Source organism: Hemitrygon akajei, unplaced genomic scaffold (genome assembly GCF_048418815.1).
Source record: "Hemitrygon akajei unplaced genomic scaffold, sHemAka1.3 Scf000183, whole genome shotgun sequence".
In the NCBI taxonomy this organism is placed as follows: Eukaryota; Metazoa; Chordata; class Chondrichthyes; order Myliobatiformes; family Dasyatidae; genus Hemitrygon; species Hemitrygon akajei.
The window spans coordinates 206,241-229,673 of record NW_027332069.1 but is presented as its reverse complement, the minus strand read 5'-3'; the positions used below and the strand labels follow the sequence as shown (position 1 = coordinate 229,673).

Below are 23,433 nucleotides of genomic sequence, written 5' to 3'. Positions count from 1 at the left end.
GGGCCTGTTCTCCATTCCACCTGTCCGATAATTGTGCCAGGACTCATTTCTGGACACAAATGCGAAATTCAGTCATATCTATACCCTTTAACGCGAGGAAGTCCCGAAGAATTTTATTGAAATTTAAGCTGCCTGTGACAACAGCTTGTTAATATGGCACCTGTCCAAAATATATCTACGCATCTCCGCGCTGTTTCTGTATCTGTGTGTGTGTACACACACCACACACACACACACACACACACACACACACACACACACACACACACACACACACACACACACACACACCACACCATACACACACACACACACCACACACACACCTCCCGCACACACACGCACACATCACACTCAACACCCACACACACACACACCACCCACACAGACACACACACACACACACAAACACCACCCACACACACACACCCACACACACATACACCACCCCCCACACACGCACACACCACCCACACACACTCACACACACACAGCACACACACACACACACACCACCCACACACACACATACACACACACCACACATACCCACACACACACACACACACACATATATATTTTATTTTATTTATTTATTTATTTATTTATTTATTTATTTATAATTTTTGGTGATGGGGTGCGGGTCTGCGGTCTGTACAGAATGCTCACAAACTAGTGATTGCTCCCTTTCTGCTCTGAGATCTACTCCCAGTCTATCAATAGACAGTCACTCCACGGTTCCTTCCCTTTCGGACTCTGCGTGCTATCATACTCTCCCCGTGTTTCAGTGGGACTTCCTTTACTTTCTTTTACCTGATTCCATTTTGAAATATATGAACCCGGGAAAGTCCAGCAGCCATTCCTGCCCTTGCGGTCTGGCATAATCTCTCAGTTGTGTGCTGGAAGGATTCATGTCAATATAAAAAAGAAAGACAATCTATCGAACAGTCCATACCGGATCTAAAATTAGAATAGGGAACGGATGAGGTGATAGATCTCTCCGCAGGTCACATTTTTAGAACGACAGGACAAAGCTCCCCTCCATTTACCGTACACGGGGTTATGACCAGGGAGCATGAGATGTATTGAACTGGAGATCTGCGATGTGTGGTGCTAACTGGCCAGAACATGGAATGGTAAATAAGGAAATGATGTACTGAAGGAAATGCACAACAGATATGTGGAGATTATTCACTAAACACTTACATGGGTTCAGTATAGGCTTGTCTCATTGAGGCAAAGGATGATAGCGTAAAATAACCCTTGCTGACAAGAAATATGGAACAGCTCGTCAAGAAGAAGAAAGGAAGATACTTAAGGTTTAGGATCAGATAGGGTTATGGCGAGTCACAATGTAGACAGAAAAGAATTTAACAATGGACTTCAAAGTTAGAAGCGGAGTAAAGATGCACTAAGATAAGTAAAGAACAGGAGGAAACCTGATAGAGTGTAGGCAGATCAGAGGTAAAAGAGGAAAACTTGTGTCTGGAGTCCAAGGAGGCAGTGAAGCTCCTCACTGAATACATTGATCAATGTGAACACAGCTTAAAAAGACAGATATGCTCGAACATGCCGACGCTGAAAAGAGGATGCGATAGAAACTTGGAAAACATGATAGATGATTCCCCGATACCGGAAGGGATATACTCCAGGTAATAGATGATTCCCCGATACCGGAAGGGATATACCCCAGGTGATAGATGATTCCCCGATAGCGGAAGGGATATACTCCAGGTAATAGATGATTCCCCGATACCGGAAGGGATATATTCCAGGTGATAGATGATTCCCAGATACCGGAAGGGATATACTCCAGGTAATTTTGGAAGGCGAGCTCAGATATTGTTGTGCTTTTGGGCAGGATATTTGTGTCTTCGCAGGCCATGGAAGTAGAACTAGAAAATTGGAGGGTGGAAAATGTTATTCATTTGTTGACGAAAAATAATAGGGATACTTCTTGGAATTATTGACCAGGGAGTCTTACATCAGTAGTGGGTAAACTACTGGAGGGTATTATTGAAGAAGGAATTTATGAGTATTTAGAGAAACGTAGTCTGGTTAAGGACAGACAACATGATATGTTGTCCTTTATGAGTCAGATTGAATTATTTGAAAAAGTGAAAATAAAACAAACAGAAGAATCAGAACAGTCGATGTGGGTGCATTAATTACGGTCAAGTATTTGATCAGCTCCCCAAAGTGGACGCATTCAGAAAGTCAGAGGCATGGAATCGAGGGAAACCTGGTTGTGTTGATTCAGGATTGGCTTCCTAACAGAAGGCAGATGATGTCGTAGACAGAATGAATTCTGGATGGAAGACAGCGAGCAGCCGTGTTCCGCATGCAGAGTCGAAATTTCGGTACACTTCATAACTTTCTTTCGAGTTTGCAGTTAAACTGCTGAAATAGGGCTGACGGAAATAGTCGATTTAATCTGAACACAGAGCAGCAGCTGGATAATTTATGGAGTTAAGACTGACGACGTAAGCAAATCGCTGAACGATTGACTGGACCGGCACGTTGTCTAAACTGACCTGTCATTTACGTATTACAGGGCAAATGCAACATTGACTTCAAAGCACTACAACTCAAAACCAGCATTTCAATGTGTCCAGCAGCAGCTTTTGCTGCTCATTAAAATAACCAGCCTTTGCAAAATGCCAATTTCAAATTCCCAATTGAAGTACACACCATTTTATCATAATGCCAATTTACCTCTGAATCGTGGTTTTATCGCATCCAGTGCAGATACGCTCATATTTCGATCTATTTAACCCTGAATCCACATGGCCGGTGTGGAATCCGTGTCTCCATCTAAAATCATTAATATATGAAACACACAAATCTACACAAACTAAAATCGCAGCGAAAGCAAAGCAAATATCCAGGCTTACACTTGTCTTCCTTCAAAACCATCACAGGCAATTGGGGAATGCAGAATAAACAACTTCAAAAGTTTCCATCTTCTCATGCAATAACCATCCATTAACTCAGTCTCCATGCTTCAGTGTGTGCGAGGCCAGAGGGATCGAACAGTATCAAAGACTGTCTAGATGGTTCGGTGCTGTGAGACACTGAAGTTCTAACCCAGACATACAGTCAGTCAGCCATAGGAAACCACTGCACAGAAACAGGGTCTCCAGCCCGTCAGGACCGGGAGGAATTGTTTAAACTGCCTACTGCCATCGACCTCACCCGGACCGTGGCCATCCATATCCCTCTCATCCGTGGACTTCTCCAATCAACTCCTAAACGTTGACATCGGAATCTCAATTATCATTTGTGTTGGCAACACTCTGACCACCCTCTGAGTGAAGAGGTTTTCACTCATGTTTCCCTTAAACATTTCATATTTCACCCTTCACCTATGATTTCCAGTTGTATTCTCGCCCAACATCAGTGGATAAACCCCTCTTGCATTTACACTCTCTATACGCCTCATAATGTTGTATACCTCTATCAAATCTCCCATCTGTCTTCTACCCGCTCGGGAATAAAATGCTGACATATGTAATCTTTCCTTTTAATTAAAAAATATTCAGTCCGTCAAGGCACTAGCCGTGTAATTTTTTTTCTGCATTATTTTAAATTTATTTTCATTTTTCGCGCACACAGTATTCCAAATTAGGCCCCGATAAAGCCTTAAACAACAGCAAGGTAACGTCACAACTCCTGCACTCAGTACTTTGGTCTATGAAAGCCAATGTGCGAAAATCTTTTTTTTTATGACCCTGTCTTACTCTGGTGTAACTTTCATTGAATTATGGACCTGCATTCCCAGATTCGTTTGTCCTATCGTATTCCTCAGTGCCCTATTTCTCATTGTGTCAGACCAACCCTGACTGGTCCGCCAAAGTGCAAGATCTAACTCTTGTCTGTGTTAAATGCGATCTGACATTTTTCAACCCATTTTTCCAGCTGGTCCAGATTCCGTTTCATGCTCCGGTACTCTTCCTCGCTGTCGACTACACCCGCAATGTTGCTGTCATCGGCAAATTTGCTGATCTTGTTAACGACATTATCATCCAGATAGTTGATATAGATTACAAATAACAACGGGCACAAGAACGATCCCTGGGGCACTCCACTCATCACAGGTCCGCAGTCAGAGAGACAACCATCCATTACCACACTCTAGCTTCCCCAACGTATCCAATGGCGAATCCAATTTGCTACCTCATCGTAAAAGCCAAACGACTGATCCTTCTCGAACATCCTCCCATACGGAACCTTGAGAAATTCCTTGCTGAAGTCCCTGTTAGACGGCATCCACTGACTTGCCTTCCACACCATTCCTGGTAACTACCTCTTAAAGCTCTGTGAGATTGGTTAGACATGACCTACTACGCACGGGCCCATTCTGACTATCGCTAATGTTCTTGTTTGTCCAGTTACTTCCCTTCATACTCCATGACCAGCGTAGTCTGAACAACAAGGACAATTCATCATTACATAATACTGAGCGAGTCCCTTCCAAGCAAAGCTATCGAGATCATCCAGCGGTCGGGACTGATATTTATGGCCTAATATTTTTTTAATTCTCCTGCACTTTATTATCCGACGCATTGAGAGTAGTCTGGAAGAGCTAGGCGTTGTAGCTTTAAATAATTAATCGATTTACTTAACTATAGCAAGATACGGTACGCTCGGTCGAACGCAGAACATAGAATATTACAGCACAATACACAAGGTTCTGATAGGCTTTCAACTAATGTAAGTTCGATCTAACACATCCCCCCTGCATCTCCATCAGAATCAAAGGTTTCAAAGGTACATTTAAAGAATCAGAACAGATTTAATATCACAGACATACGTCGCGAAATTGTTAACTTTACGGTAGCAGTACAAAGAAATACTGGATAAATAAATATAGAGAAAACAAAACTGAGATACAGGTGGCGGCGGGGAAAAAAGCTGTTCCTGAATCGCTGAGCATGAGCTTTCAGGCTTCTGTATCTCCTTCCAACAAGTATTTTTTATTATTTCTACTAAAAGCACGTAGATTTACACACTGTCGCTGACAGCAACATTGCGGGTGTAGTCGACAGTGATGAAGAGTACAGAAGCATGAAGCGGAATCTGGACCAGCTGGAAAAATGGGTTGGAAACACTTGTCTTAACAAGTAGCTACTCTTCTGAGCATGGTCTCGGGTTTATTGCTCTGATTAGATTGTCCCAGAGTCAAGAATCAGTTCAGAGTCCACGCCCTTCACATAACAAATGGCGACTTGTTTGAGAATGGTCTCAGGTTTAGCAGATCATTACCTGAAGCTTCCTGTGTCCACATTCAGCTCCTGTGATTAAATTATTCCAGTGCAAGAATCAGTTCATAGCCAACAAAATGGGGGAAAACAGAGAGAACTGGTTTGTATGCTTCCCTGTCCTTGATCAGTCTGTAGTTTCTTCTGGCCAACAGTGATTTATGAGCCATTCAATCTGACACGACGGTATCTTTCTCGGGTCTGCTGTCGTCTGAATGCACAGGGGTGGATGATGGAGGTTTTGCAGAGATGCCGAGTGCTGTAGGGGTCGAAGGGGTTTACAGAAATGCGGTGTGATGTAGGGGTTTGAACGGTTTTGTTACGTACCCTGTAACGGGTTAAAAGAACCAGCAGAAATGGAACACACCTGGAGTCTGGTATTGTTACAAATAAAACACTACTTATCTGTATCCACGTAATCTCGTAATATAAAACCAGATAAATCAAACAGGTTAGCAGAGTTTATGCATATATAAGTGTGTAAATATAAAACCCCAAACTTCTTCAATCTTAGGTGGTAAATGATACAGTCTTACGATGGTATAGGCATGACGTCAGTTCAGTTCGTGATATTAAGTTGAGTAGAATTGAGGAGAGAAAGAGAGAGGTGATTGTTTTCCAAGTAAGCTGATGTCGTCGATCTTTCCGTTGCCTTCCAAAGTCCTGTTAAAGTTTTGTGATCACACAAAAGAGTACCGCCTTCACGCAGTAAAGCTATCAAAGGTTAAACACACCGATAACATTCCACCGGTCACCCCTTTGCCACACTGCGATCAAAACCCACACTTTCGTGGGCACTGAATGTTCATCCAGTGTCTATTTCTTCTGCATTTCTGTCCGTGTCTGTGTGTCTGTCTGAAAAGTCAGCTGACCTTGAATATATCCCAAACATGCTGAACGCCAGCTGCCCATTTATAGCTCCGCCCTTCCGTAACCATGGAGACTCACGGCCTGCTCGGTGCTCTCTCGCTGTCTCTCTCTCTCTCTCTCTCTCTCTCTCTCTCTGAATCGGTGTACACCAAATTTCTCTCTTTTTAAAGGCACAGTCCATATTGAATACACCTTAGCATCTCGTCACAGTTTTTACAGATAGTGAGGTGTGTCAGCACACTTCTCCACCAATGTGGAAATGCAGTTTACTTGTAGTACCAAACTGGCATTCCTGTCTGTAACAAAATGAAACGCGTCTTGTGTCGGAGTGTTTTGCTAATAATGTTCGTGCAACATTATGCTGAGTGATCCTGAGTACCTGACTGCAGACCGCAGTCCCTACACTATAATGGCAGAATATGGCATTAAAGGCAAAACTTTTGGCAGTGCGTAGGATCAGAGGGATCTTGGGGTCCGAGTCCACAGAACACACAAAGCTGCTACAAAGGTTGACTCTGTGGTTAAGATGGCATATAGTGCATTGGCCTTCATCAATTGTGGGATAGAGTTTAAGAGCTGAGAGGTAATGTTGCAGCTATATAGGACACTGGTCGGATCCCACTTGGAGTACTGTGCTCAATTATCGTTGCCTCACTACAGGAACGACATGGAAACCATAGAAAGGGTGCCGAGGAGATTTACAAGGATGTTGTCTGAATTGGGGAGCATGCCTTATGAGAATAGGTTGAGTGAACTCGGCCTTTTCTCCTTGGAGCGATGGAGGATGAGAGGTCGCCTGATAGAGGTGTACAAGATAATGAGAGGCATTGATCGTGTGGACAGTCAGAGGCTTTCCCCAGGGCTGAAATGGCTGGCATGAGAGGGCATAGTTTAAGGTGCTTGGAAGTAGGTACAGAGGAGATGTCAGGGGTAAGATTTTTTTACACAGAGAGAGGTGAGTGCGTGGAATGGACTGCCGGCGGCGGTGGTGGAGGCGGAAACGATACGGTCTTTTAAGAGACTCCTGGATGGTTACATGGAGCTTAGAAAAAGAGGGCTATGGGTAAAGCCTAGGTAGGTCTAAAGTAGGGACATGTTCGGCACAGCTCTGTGGGCCGAGGGGCCCATATTGGGCTGTAGGTTTTCTATGTTTCTACTCAGACGACGGCAAAAGGGTTTGTCCCACCTTCCTTTAATTTGCTCTTACTAATCAATCCCAAATGCCGATTGGCCACTAGTTGATTGGTCACCGATTGCTCTATTGCACTGCCGTGAGCTGCCCCTCGGACAATGAGCCTTATTGAAGTCCCCTCCTCTCCAGATTTCCGATGTCCTGGTTGGCCACTAGTCAAAGCTACCGGACTTACCTCTCAGTGATGGCCATGGCAATGACAGCAACATGACACTGGCAACCGAGTACATTGTCTCGGACAAGACACCTGCCAAATCTAATGCCACTCCCCTTCGCACTACATATGGACTGCCGTCTATGTATGCATATTGACCTGTTGTCCGCACATGTTCATTGATCTCTTTCCCTCTCTGCAATGTGAATACTCCAGTTAAAGCCATCTCCTGCGTGTGTGCTTCTATTTGATATGTAGTTACACAGACACAATGCAGGCTGACATTTGACTACAGAAGTGATGACCATAAGTTTCTCTATTCCTCCAACCCTGAGACAATTTTAGATCTAGATTCTTTGTTGTCCTCACAGTTCCAGTCCAAGAAACACATTTGTGTCTTTCATATTTTGCAAGGGACATGTAAGAAACGGCAAGAAAAAAATACACAGATATAACTGCTACTAAAAATTTTATTGGTGGCTTATTATACAAATGCCCCAAGTGAACATGCTGTACCTATCTGCACGCAATGCAACAAGGACTGCTCACTTGGAATAACTTTACAATTGACTTAAATTGTGGTGCGCCTATCAATATTGTAATGTCATTATGGGTGCAGTAAGAATTAGGCTGAGTGATGACACCTGACAGCTTTACAAACATTTGTGGAATGTAGAAAGGCACCAACCCTATGAATTAATGTATCCTCCAATATAATTTAGGAATTAACCTTCTTACATTGCATAAACAACTGATTAACACATGTTTACAAACTGCATTACATTCCAACAGTTGCTACATTCTCTCATGACTCATGCGGTCCTTTTCGTGGATGCAGACTTCTGGGCAGCATGAGCACAATTCAGATTAGCATCATGCACCGCATCCCACATCAGTAGCAGTTTGAAAGGCTGAAAACGGTGCACTAGCAGTAACTCACGGTAATAGCAAGGATTGAAAGAGTCCTCTTGGGTTGAAGGAACACTGATACCAGCTGCCCTGAATCCACTATGGGAGCGTGGGGCTAGTCCAGCCTTGGCCAGGCACATCCCCAAAAATACATCATCAATGGGGTATAGTTCAAGGTCTTGGGCTATGTGGTAAATGATATGAGCTGTATACACAGACATAAGTATGCCCCCTCCATTAACGTATGGTGGGTAAGACTTGATAGTGGTCACTATTTCTGGCACATAATACTTGCTCGACTTCTGGCGTTTGGGCCCAAACCCATAAATGAGACGGCCCACAAACAGGTGTTGGTGAACCTTCATGCCTAGCAAGTAATCAACCATGTTATCGGTGTTGGCAAAGACATCTTCATCTCCATTGAAGATGAATTTAGCACTGGGGCAAAATTCACAGACCCACTGCAGCAACTTGTATTGTTTGAGGGTGAGGTTGAAAAAGGTATCCAAGAAATCCCATTGTAGGACATCTCTGTGTTCTCTGTTTTCCATTGCTAACAGCTGATTCAATTTCCTACTTTCTTTTTGGTCAGGAGAGACACCAGAGATAAAGACTCTCTTAATTAGGACCCCATTGAATTCGCGTTCTTTGCCCCAGGTCTTCCTTACCACTTCCCGCCGATCCTGGTTGAAAGGGTGAGATTTGATCACCAGGAGCAGGAAGACATTCTGAGATCCTTCTCGACCACCACATTTGTCTGGGACATTTTGAATCATGTTAAATTCTCGACAGTGTTTATACATCAAGAAGTTTTTTATGTGCTCTTTCTCTTGATGAAATGAGGACAGGTGCAACAATGTCCTGTTCGCGTGGCACTTTGGCTTGAGCACTGATTTAGTTGCATCAGCAGTAACAACCTTGGGCAGATCTTTGCGATGAACAGTTTCTGCAACATCATCAGTCTCTCGACGTTTGTCATTATTCCAGAACATGAAGAACAATCCCAGAGTAATCAAAACACCCAGCAGTACTTTCACATAGAATTGCTGATGTCTTCTCATCTTTCACCTGAAATAGAGAAAAAATATGGAGTAATTCAAAGAAAACTTTACATTTACATGATGCTTGAGAAGAATGAGAAGTTTAAACTGTAATGAGGTTCACTAATGCTTTGTAATATTAACCTCAAAATGGTGGTGAGGTAAGGAATAGGCAAGGCCCTACAGAAAGTTTAATTGACCTGAAGCATTCCATCCCAGCAGAAAAACAAATCTACCTATAGGATACCATCTGTCATTAAACTGAAAATCGTATAGTTTCTTTCGGTGCATTAAAGATATATTATTCCAAAGGCTTTATTCCACCTCGCTTCAGAGCTTTCATCACTCCTCTCGGGGCTTAAACTGAGCTGGGCCAGACATAGAGCAATATAGCACAATGCAGGCATTTTGGCCCATGATGTTGCACCAACCTTTTAATCTGCTCCAAGATCAATGTACCCCTACTCTCTCAAATAGCTCTCCATTTTTTTATTTCATTCATGTGTCTATCTGGAAGCCTCTTAAATCTCAGTAATGCATCGACCCTTATCACCACCCAGGCTGTGCATTCCATACACCCACCATTTTCTTTTAAAAATTACTACTTCTGACAATCCCCTAAACTTTTCTCTAATCACCTTAACATTATGCCCCATCTTATTAGTCATTTCTGCTCTGGGAAAATGTTGCTGGCTGTCCACTCTATCTATGCATCTTATCAACTTATACGCCTCTATCAAATCACATCTCCTCCCCCTTTGCTCTAAAGAGGAAGGCCCCATCTCGGTCAACATTCAGTTTAAGTTCACAGGTTATTGATACTATGGAAGATGATCTATTATTGACCATTGATTAGTAACTGAATATATGGCAGTGCAGGGAAGGTAACGTGTTAGTACAGCTACTGAAAGCATCTGATTTTCAGGGCATTTCAACCTGGTCTATGTATGCCTACAATAGGAGAAACAAAGAGAAGTATACTCAAGGACCTTGGCTTTTTGCTTCTATTTTAACCAGAGAAGTGTATTCAAAGTTAAATTAGCAGTGGCCCACCCACCCTGCCATCCATTGGTCAAACCACTTTATGAAAGGCTACAACTAAGGCATAACTAGTCCCAATGGCAAGGCTGATTCCACCCAGACATTCAGTAGTAAGCAATTGTGACAAGACAGCGAAGCCATCGCAGGCCCATATCTATTGAAGGAAAACGGCACCAGCATCACCTATGGCAGGAATTTACGCTTCATGAAGAGCAGTGAACCTTGTAATCCAGGAGCCCAGAGAAAGCACAAGTAACTGATAGCAGAACAAGGCAGATAGATAGCATGATCCACAATGTGTATGAGTAAAACCTTGGATGCCAGGAGCCGTGGAAAGACACCAGTGACTGATAGCAGAACGATGTGTACAAGTAAAACTATTTGCACAGGGATGCAACTTGTGTCACTTTAGAATTATGGAATCCTAGAGTAATGCGATCTAAACAAGCCCTTCGGCTCAACTGGTCCATACCAACCACAGCATCCTCCCTGCTAGTCCCAGTTTTCTAGTTTGGCCCATAACTCTCCAAGCCTCTCCCTTCCATGTACCCGTCCAAATGCCTGTTAAATGTGGCAGTGGAACCCACTTCAACCACTTCCTCTGGTAGCTTCTTCCAGGTATTCACAATCCTCTGTGTACTGAAGTTAACCCATTGATCTCTTTTCAATTTTTTCCCTCCTCTCTTCTATCTGTGACCTCTCATTTCGGACTCTCCAACTCTCCAATAATGACAATCCACCTTATCAATACCCCTTATGATTTTAGACTTCTGAGGTCACCTCTCATTCTCCAAGGAATAAAGGTCCAGCATGGCTAACCTCTGTGTAATCCATGCCCTGTAGTCCAAAGAAACATCCTCCTAAATCTCTTCTGCACCCTCTCCAACTTGGCAGTGTCTTTCCTATAACAGGGTAACCAAAATTGTAGATAATATTCCAAAAGTGGTCTCAACAACAAATTATGTAACTGCAAATAATTCGCCGCTCCTGAACTGTACACCATAACTGATGAAGGCTAGCATGCTAAACGAGTTTTTTCACCATCCTGCCTTTCAGTGAACTGACTTGTCAGCGCCTTGCCATTCATTGTACAAGTTCTACTTCATTTGAATGTCCATCACCTCACAAATAACCATATAACAATTACAGCACGGAAACAGGCCATCTCAGCCCTTCTAGTCCGTGTCGAATGCTTACTCTCACGTAGTCCCACCGACCTGCTCTCAGCCCAGAACCCTCCATTCCTTTCCTCTCCATATACCTATCCAATTTTTTAAAAATAACAATATCGAACCTGCCTCTACCACTTCTACTGGAACCTTGTTCCACACAGCTACTACTCTCCGAGTAAAGAAGTTCCCCTTCGTGTTACCCCTAAACTTTTACTCTCTGTCTCTCAACTCATGTCCTGTTGTTTGAATCTCCCCTACTCTCAATGGAAAAAAGCCTATCCCCGTCAACTCTATCTATCCCCCTCATAATTTTAAATACCTCTATCAAGTCCCCCCTCAACCTTCTACGCTCCAAAGAATAAAGATCTAACTTGTTCAACCTTTCTCTGTTACTTAGGTGCTGAAACCCAGGTAACATTCTAGTAAATCTTCTCTGTACTCTCTCTATTTTGTTGACCTCTTTCCTATAAATCGGCGACCAGAACTGTACGCAATACTCCAAATTTGGCCTCAGCAATGCCTTGTACAATTTTAACATTACACCCCAAGTCGTATACTCAATGCTCTTATTTATAAAAGCCAGCATACCAAAAGCTTTCTTCACCACCCTATCCACGAGATTCCACCTTCAGGGAACTATGTACCATTATTCCCAGATCACTCTGTTCTACTGCATTCCTCAATGCCCTACCATTTAACATGATTGTCTTATTATGAATAGTTCTACCAAAATGTAGCCCCTCACACTTATCAGCATTAAACTCCATCTGCCATCTTTCAGTCTACTCTTCTAAATGGCCTAAATCTCTCTGTAAGCTTTGAAAATCTGCTTCATTATCCACAACGACACCTATCTTAGTATCATCAGCATACTTATTATTCCAATTTACCACCCCATCATCCAGATCATTAATGTATATGACAAATAACACTGGTCCCAGTACAGATCCCCGAGGCGCACCACTAGTCACCGGCTTCCAACGTGACAAACAGTTATCCACCACTACTCTCTGGCATCTCCCATCCAGCCACTGTCGAATCAATTTTACTACTTCAATATTAATACCTAACAGTTGAACCTTCCTAACTAACCAACCGTGTGGAACCTTGGCAAAGGCCTTACTGAACTCCATATAGACAACATCCACTGCTTTACCTTCGTCAACTTTCCTGGTAACCTCTTCAAAAATTCAATAAGATCTGTCAAACATGACCTTCTTCGCACAAATCCATGTTAACTGTTCTATCTAGATAATTATATAAACCATCTCTAAGAATACTTTCCATTAATTTACCCACCACTGACGTCAAACTGACTGGCCTATAATTGCTCGGTTTACCCTTAGAACTCTTTTTAAACAATGAAACCACATGAGCAATACGCCAATCCTCCGGCACAACCCCCTTTTCTAATGACATTTGAAATATTTCTGTCAGAGCCCCTGCTATTTCTACGCTAACTTCCCTCAAGGTCCTAGCAGATATCCTGTCAGGTCCCGGAGACTTATCCACTTTTATATTCCTTAATAGTGCCAGTACTTCTTCTTCTTTAAACAGCTAAGGTATTTGTAAAGTAAAGGAGATAGCGGGGTAACACACCGACGGGAGTAACTTAAATAGACCTTTTAGTCAGGAAAGTCATCTGATTGATAAGGTTATTTATTTCCAGTAAGTGAGCACTAATCTGATGGTGAAATATGTTGTATTCTTTTGGACGTGGTTATCTCCAGTTTGCAATCTCCACATAGTTGTTGCCCTTCAGTGTAATGGTCCAATTGTGGACAAATATTTAAGATTGCAGTATGAAGTTGTCTCTGAGATCAGTGCTGTTCCAGGTTGCCGGGGCACAGTTAAATCTGGCGAAAGGGAATGTCCAGTGTTCAAAAGAAAAGATTATTTCAAAATCATAACTTTTCACCAGAGTTCAGAAGTCCCATCCTGACTGCGTCTTTCCTACAAGCCCACAGCGATTTCTGCCCTCAGCTGTCACTGAAGTAAATTGGTCCCAAAGTAAAGAATAATTTCATGCGATGACACCACCCGATCTGAACCAGGATGCGGGTCGCGGTTGCTCCCTGGAGCAGATCGATTTGTCGTGAGATACTGTATGTAATCTTTGTCACCGTCTACTGAGGTGCAAAATTAAGCCTGGATCGAACAGCACATCAGAACCATTGGCTCGAAGGAGTTTTTGTGTCGTTTAGTTCTTGCGCTGTGGAGCAGGGTGTGGAGTTACGTGCTGATGAGTGTGACGTGCAGGCTTATGTGTGTGTTGTCAACTGAACATTACTCTGATTGTGTTCACTTACTGTTTGGTCCCACGGAACTCCGGTGCTCGGATTCGCTGGTAACAGAATCAGGAGCTCAGCACAGAGTAAACACAGAGACTGTAGTGGGTGGGCAACGTTACGATGAGTTAATACGCCCACTTGTGACGGCAGGTTTTCTAGTGTTTCTTGTTATGGTCCGGTCCGGAGCCCCTATTCCGGGTCTTGATCTGGTCCGCGGACTCCTGACTCCGGGTCTTGTAGCCGTCCCTCCTTTCACCCTTGAGCTAATTAGTCACACCTGTGGATCATTCTGGCTTGTTTGGACTCAAGGAGGCGCAACTGTTGCCCATCGGCTGGTAGGTGGATATAAGGGGCTCTGAGACTGAGTCTAGTTGGGGGTCGTCCTGCTCTGAACCTGTTTTGTCCTGCTTCCCTGGTAGGTGCTCGTCCCGCGGTTCCGTTCGGTTTGCCTTGCTCGCGCTGTCCGACTGTCCGACTGTCCATCCCGTTTTGACCTCCTCGTCCTGTGTTGCGCTGGTCGCCCTGTTTTCCCTGTGCAGACCCGTGCGTCATGTTTGTCCTGCTGGTGCTGTTCGCCTGGTCTTCGTTCCTGTTCGCCCCGGCTTGGTGTACCCATCGCTAATCAACTAGTTCTGTGAGTCAGTTTCAGAGTCACCCTGGACTTAGTCCCCTTCCTATCCCTTGCCTCCGTCGGGTAAGCCAGGCCAGATTGCCGTTGCCCGTCGGAGGACTTTGCTTCTTTCTTACCCCTCGCCTCCGTCGGGTAGGTCAGGCCAGATTGCCGTTACCTGGCGGAGGGCTCTGCCACTTTCCTACCCCTCGGTCCCGACGGGTGGTACCCCGCACCTGCCCAGTTTACCGCGTCTTGCCCAGGCCTCTGTGTTCACGCCTGGGAGGCGGCAGTGCCAATGAGTCATCCAAAGGTCTCTGCCCCTTACTTACCCCTCGCCTCCGTCGGGTAGGTCAGGTCAGATTGCCGTTACCTGGCGGAGGACTCTGCCTTGCCATGAACCCCAAGATCCTGCCTTGCCATGAACCCCAAGATCCTGCCTTGCCATGAACCCCAAGATCCTGCCTTGCCAGAATCCTCAGGATCCTCCTGCCTTGCCTGAGCTATCTCTGAACACCAGGATCACCTTTGAATGCCACGTTCCTCACGCCACGGTCACCCCAACTTGTTCTATCCTTTAGTTGTCCCTGTCCTGCCCCTAGTACTTCAGTGCCTGCGTCCTGCATTTGGGTCCATTCCATGTCCCCTTATGACATTTCTACCATTTCAATACTGTCTTTAACATTGAGTGGCTTTGCGGATCCGTCTGATTTTTTTGCAGGAGTGAGTGTGCTATTTTAGCAAAGACAACAAGTATGTGTCAGTGATATTAAAAATTAAACTTTATGAGTTAAATCTCATTGCTGATAACAAATATCGATGTGCACTGTGTTATGCTCCTCCGGTACCTAATAATACGGCCACTGATTGTATATCCATGGTCTTCTACTGCCGTTGCTCATTCAGTCCAATGTTCGACATGTTTCGCGTCCAGTGATGCCTCTCTGCACAGTGCAGTAGTTCGTGATTATTTGAGTTACTGTCTTCCTGGCAGATTGAATCAGTCCGCCTTTAACCACCGATCTCTCTCATTACCAAGGCGATTTTTCTCTCTCAGAATTGCCGCTACCTGATTTTTTTCACAGCATCATTCTCCGCAAACTGAGACTGTTGAACTTGACAATCCCAGGAGTTCAGCAGTTCCTGAGATATTCAAACTGCACCGTCTGGCAACGACAAACATTCCACTCTCAAAATCACTGAGATCACATTTCATCTCCATGGTGATGTTTGTTTGGAGACAGAACGTACCCTGTGCTAAGGAACAGGTCACGGAGTGACCCACTGATAATGCTGTGAGTTTAGTTAATGATTATCACCAGGAGCTGACTGAGCATTAACCAGCGTGTGTTCATTACTTACAGAACCCGTAACACAGCCTCACTGGGACAGGGTGGTAACAGAACCTGGAGCCGCGGTACACGGTAAGAAGCAGTATATACTGATATATAAACATCACAAAGGCAGTCAGCCACTTTTATGAACACGAATGGAATTGATAACGTTGATCGACATTAGAACTGTAGCGAATCGCTTTTAAGTAAATTAATAATTCCTTTCGTCTAATTGAATGCATCGACTTCCTGTGTATTTCCCGCGGGAAACCGGGGCAGTTGACAGTGTTATCGGAAACGCCGCACTTTCAACCCGGCTCCGAATCATCAGCAAAGACTCGGGAGCTGCGAGTTCCCCGCACCTCGGAACTGTCCGCGGGCTACTGCTTGCAGTAACAGGAAGACAGATCCGTCCATACTCGGGGCTTTACCGATCCCCGACCGAGGGAACTGAGGATTCGCTTTGTTTATTCCTTCACTGGCGGGATTGATACTATCTGTCCATCCTAAACGGCATTTCGGTTGGTGGACAAAAGTATGGAAACACCCACACTGGAGATTACAGCCGGGCGGGGGGTGGTCGTGGGGGGAGGCGGTGTAAGGAGTTGATGGTTCCATTATATAGTCGGTTGGTGAGATCTGTTGTGGATCACCGTCTGCAGTGTTGTTTCCCTTCTGTCAGATGTGAGTGGGTAGGTGGGAAACCAGAGGAAGGTTTACCAGACAGATATCTGCCCCTGCGAGTTTTTCTATGAGGAATATGTTGTGATCTTGACTTGTGGTGTTACATAAAACAGGGGAGACATGCTTATATACAGTACAGTTTTTTAAAAAAAAATAACAATGCATTGGATTTTATCCGCGGATATTTAATTTCATTGGCATCTTGCATTCACTGTGACCCACCCAGATCAGACTGTGATCTCGGCGCATCAATCCTGCCTCTCACCTGTAACATCTCACTCATTTGTGTATCACTACACTGCAGGATTACAATATTAAATGAAAGACTCTCCTTCTGCTGAATATTGAGGACGGTGATTACCATGACACACTAGACCCGGAGAGGGAGAGAGAAAAACATCTCGGCTGTCTTCAGCTGGCGGTGCTTGGTTTCAGACCCTCACAAAACAGGAACTATTTAGTCCACGTCCCTGTCAAACTCCGCAGCATACTTTATGTCTCATCGAAGTTCCCATTCATTTTACAAAATTTCCGCAGATACAATCAAGTAAATTGTTATAAAAAAATGTATACAAGCAGGTATACATTCCATCACCAACTACTGCTCTATACATGCTGGAATCTTTCCTGCCACACCCTGGGCTCGTAGCTTGTAACTCTTACCTCACCAGGTGTTGCATTCAACTAAACCTCTGGTAGTTCTACTAACAAAAATAAACAATTCCTGGGAAAACTCAGTGCAGGATAATACTTCACAATGATGTCAAATGTTACAGGAAACTTTACTGATATACTGTACATCATTGAGGTGGGTACACTGGGGCTGGAGAGAGGTTGCTCGAGATGTGAGTGAATGAGGAGATGGAACATTTGGGTGAGGGATCAAGGACAGTCACTGGTGGTCATTCAGCAATACACAGGGACTGAATAAAACGTTAGAAAAAGATTCTAAAATGACAAGCCTAGATCAAACAACAATGACTTTGGCTTAGGCACATTGCCCCTCCCCAAACCTTATCAAAGCGCCATAGAAAGTATCCCATCCGGATACATAACGCCTTCATAAGTCTACCGCTCTACCCTTGACTGCAAGGAACTGCAGGGAAATGTGGGCACAGCTGAGGACATGACAGAAACCAGACTCCCCTCCCTGGACTGTGACTGCACTTCCCATTGCATCAGTAAAGCAGGCAGCATCAAAGATCCTCAAAACCCTCGCTATTCTCTCTTCTCAGCCGGATCGAAGATTTAAAAAAAAAACATTGAAAACACACAGCACCAGGCTCCAGGAAACCGTCCAGGCTGCTGTTGTAAGCACATTGAATGTTCCCCGGTGATAAGTTGGACTCTTGATCTCCCAGTCTAACTCGATGTTCACTGCCCTCTCTCTGTAACCATAAGGATTTGTAACAATATGTTATCACCTCAATGTGCTGTTGTAATGTGCTGTACAAGTTTGAGAAACCCAGATCACTGGAAAAGGCTTATTTGTTGCATTTATTGGGGTTATAAAACCGGAAACATTGGCTGCGCTTCAGCAAGTCGGAACAGTGGCATGGATTCAACAAAAATAAACACAACGATGGCCACCCAAAACGAGAGGCCGTGAGAGATCTGGATCTCTCTGCCTTGTCTGAACGGGCGAAAGATGTATCTACTCAGACTGATGGAGCAGTGTCCCGAAGGTGCGATTACTCGGTTTAACCTTCTCTGTCTGCAAGAACACAACAGGGGGAAGGGCCGCTTCCCGTGCCCTGGAATAATGTAAAACAATTGTAGACACCGGCTATCGATCCAGGTGAAGTTTGGACCCGATGCGGGACTGGGTGACGAAGGTAAAGTTCCCGGGATAAACCTCAATGGATGAGTGCAGTCTCGGTATCACCACCCCATCACGCTCCTAGGACCAGGGCAAGAGGGACTGAGCGGCGGCTCATCTCAGTCGGTTTGTTGTGAAGGTCCCACAACACAGACCGACCCCGGCAGGTTCTGTCCAGCAAGCGCAGGGAGGCCACCAGATCGGGGAAGTTAACCTGGTGCATTACCTTACATCAGACGTCCACACTCGGGACTCACCGATGAGAACTTGTTTTCACGCCCGGACGGTGAACCCTCCCCCGGATTCCCGACTCTGGGGGTGATGGTCGTCTCCCAATCCGGATCCTACAGACGATCCGCCGCCGCCGCCGACCCGCTTCAACACAGAACTGAAGGAAGGCAGGACTGTAATTTATGTCATCAGAGCTGGGGGCGGAGCCTCGGAAACAAGGCAGATCTGCGGTAAAATGGGAGCGGGGAAAAGGTTCACGTGACTTACACATGCATGTACGTCCATGAAATGTTGCAAGGTTTTGAAATTTCCGCCATCAGCTGAGATTCAATCAATAAAGCTTTCTTAAAAAATATGCGAATATATCACAGATCTTGTAGCTATGTTTAGATTGTGACGAGATCCGAAAGATTATTGTAAAGTGGACTGTTCCTTTAAAAGAGAGAGGGGGGAGCGAACAGCTTGTGTGCTAAATCAGCAGCAGGGAGACAGAAAGTCTGTGAGTTGCCTTGGAAACTGAAAGGCGGAACTATGTGATGGACAGCTCGTGTTCAGCACTTGGAGATATATACAAGGTCAGTTGACTTTTTAATCAGACACACACCAGAGACACACAAGACACACCACAGGAGACACACACCAGAGACACACAAGACACACCACAGGAGACACACACCAGAGACACACAAGACACACCACAGGAGACACACACCAGAGACGCACAAGACACACCACAGGAGACACACACCAGAGACGCACAAGACACACCACAGGAGACACACACCAGAGACACACAAGACACACCACAGGAGACACACGACCCCTGAGGCAAGGAGGACACTGGTGAGCTTTGTGTGCCCACGACAAGGGTGGGGTTTTTGCTCGCAGTGTGGACAGAGGGGTGACGGGTCGGGAGCTATCAGTGTGTTTAACCCTGGTCTGGGGTTGATAAATTCACCACAGAAGACGGCAACCCTTTCTTGCGGTCACAGTCGGTGACTGTAAGCTTCGGGAGCAGGAGGAGGACGTGAGGATCGACATCGGCATTGGAAGACAAACCAACACCCTAACTCTCTCTCTCCAACTCTACTCAAACCAAATTCCTGAAATGAACTGATTACTTACCATCCCACCGTGAGACTGTATCACCCAATCACCTGAGCTGGGGAAGCTTATTTACTCACCTGTATATGTGCATAAGCTCTGCTAACATGTTTAATTTATCTCGTTTTATATTCCTTTATTCACGTACTTACTAATAAAATAGAGTTTATAACGGCAGACTCAGACTCCGTGTAGGCCCATTTCTGCTGGCTCTTTAACCCGTTACGGGGTACGTAACAGGCGTCCAAACCCAAAGGCAGTATTCCAAGTTCGGGCTCACCGACCTCGTCAATACCTGCTGCCTCCCGTCTGAGGTGTCTGACTTTGTCTGACTCGGTGGAAAAGGAATGCCGTCTTTTTCAGCCGGATGGTCTTGGTTCAGTGAATAAAGGGTTAACCTAGGTGCCGGTGGAAATTGAGGATTCTCAGTTATTTGTGTTGGACGGTGTTCTAAAAGTTGGTGATGAGTTGAAAGTTGGTGATGCGAATTTTATTGGAAATATGTAGAATGGCTGTTTCTGGATTTTTGAATAAAGAACTTGGGAGGTTTGGACCGGTTTCGCGACCTTTGTCCCTGCTTGCAGGGCAATGGCCTGTAAATTATGTGAATCTCTGTTGAATTTTGTTTTCGCAATAGGAAGTAAACACCTTCAAGGTTGTGGAGTTGTTTTTCACGATTGCAATATAGAGAGAAAGGATTGTTTTGGTTTTGAGAGACCACCTGACTGGGTTACTATGGAGACGAGTAAAGCTGAAAGTCGAAAGATCGGAATGGATGGGTTGTTTGGGAATTTTCATAATGTAAACATGATCTTCGTAAGCTTAGTAATGTTGCTGGGTTTGGTAAATATTAGGTTGGCACCTATCCAGGGTGAAGTTTATTCAACAATACAGCTAACAAGCAAGCTTGTGTCTGACGACACACGCACAGATACTGATGTGAACCTCACATGCGCAGTAGCCCGAACCCTGTCTAAAAAAGCTGCTGATGCAATTAGATAGATAGATAGATAGATAGATAGATAGATAGATAGATAGATAGATAGATAGATAGATAGATACTTTATTCATCCCCATGGGGAAATTCAACTTTTTTCCAGTGTCCCATACACTTGCTGTAGCAAAACTAATTACATACAATACTTAACTCAGTAAAAAAATATGATATGCATCTAAATCACCGTCTCAAAAAGCATTTAATAGCTTTTAAAAAGTTCTTAAGTCCTGGAGGTAGAATTGTAAAGCCTAATGGCATTGGGGAGTATTGACCTCTTCATCCTGTCTGAGGAGCATTGCATCGACAGTAACCTGTCGCTGAAACTGCTTCTCTGTCTCTGGATGGTGCTATGTAGAGGATGTTCAGAGTTATCCATTATTGACCGTAGCCTACTCAGCGCCCTTCGCTCAGCTACCGATGTTAAACTCTCCAGTCCTTTGCCCACGACAGAGCCCGCCTTCCTTACCAGCTTATTAAGACGTGAGGCGTCCCTCTTCTTAATGCTTCCTCCCCAACATGCCACCACAAAGAAGAGGGCGCTCTCCGCAACTGACCTATAGAACATCTTCAGCATCTCACTGCAGACATTGAATAACGCCAACCTTCTTAGGAAGTACATTCGACTCTGTGCCTTCCTGCACAAGGCATCTGTGTTGGCAGTCCAGTCAAGCTTCTCGTCTAACTGTACTCCCAGATACTTGTAGGTCTTAACCTGCTCCACACGTTCTCCATTAATGATCACTGGCTCCATATGGGGCCTAGACCTCCTAAATTCCACCACCATCTCCTTGGTCTGACAGTGGTTTAATTTATGAGAATTTTGTCAGAGACTTTTCTGCCTTCCACATTGCATCAGAATGTGGGTAGTAAGGAGGAGGAGAAAGGTTTGTCCTTGTCCTGGGATGAATTTTTAGCGGAACAAAGTCGAGATTCTGAAATTGCTGCGTTAAGGGAGACAGCTCTCACAGGAGAGGAGGTTCAGAGAGAGTCAGTAGGATATTATCTTAAGGATGGGGTGTTACTGAGAAAGCGGAGATCACCTACTGTGCCTGCAAGTGAGAATTGGGCCATTGAACATCAAGTTGGGGTCCCGAAAGACTACAGGGCTGAGATTTTAAACATGGCTCATAGCATGCCTTTAGGTGGACACTTTGGAGTGAGGAAGACAGTAAACAGCATTATGAAGGAATCCGACTGGCCTAATTTAAGGAAGCATGTTGTGAACATTTGCAGGACTTGCCATACCTGTCAGGCTGCGGGAAAACCTGATCAGGTGATCCCAGCGGCACCACTTAGACCAACACCTGCTTTTGGTGAACCTTTTTCTAGGGTCATAGTGGATTGTGTTGGCCCATTGCCAAGGACTGCAGCTGGTTATGAGTGTGTGTTAACCATCATGTGTGCGATGTCTAGGTTCCATGAAGCTGTGCCTCTCGGGACCGTCAAGGCCAAGACTGTGGTAAAAGCACTTATCAAACTTTTCACACTGGTATGTCTACCTAAAGAAATCCAATCTGAAGTAACTTTACTTCGAAAACATTCCAGGGGGTAGTTAAAGAATTGAGAGCTAAGCACATTATGTCACCTTTGACCCTACTCAGAGAGCATTGATCAGATCAGAATGTGAGTAGGAGCGGGCTCAGTTACGTTTCCGAATTCAGAGACAGACTTAACAAGGCTTGTGACCTTGTGAAGCAGAATTTACAGCACTCTCAGATAAACATGAAACAGAGGTATGACAGAAGAGCGAGGGAGCAGAAATATCGTGCTGAAGAAAGGGTCCTGATGCTGTTCCCTCTCCTTACCAACCCCCTTCAAGCGAGAGTTAGTGGACCATATGAAATAATTAAGAAAATTGATCCTTTAAATTATGTTATTAGGACCCCTGAGCGATGAAAGGCTACCAAGCTCGTCCACGTAAAAATGATCAAACGTTATCATGACCCCGACCCTGCACCAGTGAGTACGGCCGGTGTGTTTAACCCTGGTCTGGGGTTGATAAATCCACCACAGAAGATGGCATCCCCTTTTCTGTGGTCACAAGTTGGTGACTTTTAAATAGGTTTCGGAAGCAAGGAGGATGACTTGGAGGATCGGCATCGGCACTGGAAGATAAACCAACACTCTAACTCTCTCTCTCCAACTCTACTCAAACCAAATTCCAGAACTGAACTGATTACTTACCATCCCACCGTGAGACTGTATCACCCAATCACCTGAGCTGGGGAAGCTTGGGCACACACACACACACACACACACACACACACACACACACACACACACTCACACACACAAACACTCACACACACAAACACACACACACACACACACACAAACACACACACACACTCACACACACACACTCACACACACAAACACACACACACACACACAAACACACACACACACACGCACACACACACACACACAAACACGCACACACACACACACAAACACACACACACACACACACGCACACACACACGCACACACACACACACTCACACACACAAACACACACACACACACAAACACACACACACACACACACACACACACACACACACACACACACACACACACATATATATATAGATAGGTATGCGCACATATAAACTCTGCTAACCTGTTTACTTTATTTCCTTCTATATCACTTTATTCACGTAGTTACTAATAAAATAGAGTTTATAACGGAAGACTCAGACTCCAGGTGAATCTGCTGGT

The 23,433-nt window shown here is 44.7% G+C and overlaps 1 pseudogene; it reads right to left on the bottom strand.

Moving 5' to 3' along the window:
* Positions 1-7,852: 7,852 nt before the first annotated feature.
* Positions 7,853-18,760, bottom strand: LOC140724281 (N-acetyllactosaminide beta-1,3-N-acetylglucosaminyltransferase 3 pseudogene; annotated as a pseudogene).
* Positions 18,761-23,433: the final 4,673 nt, after the last annotated feature.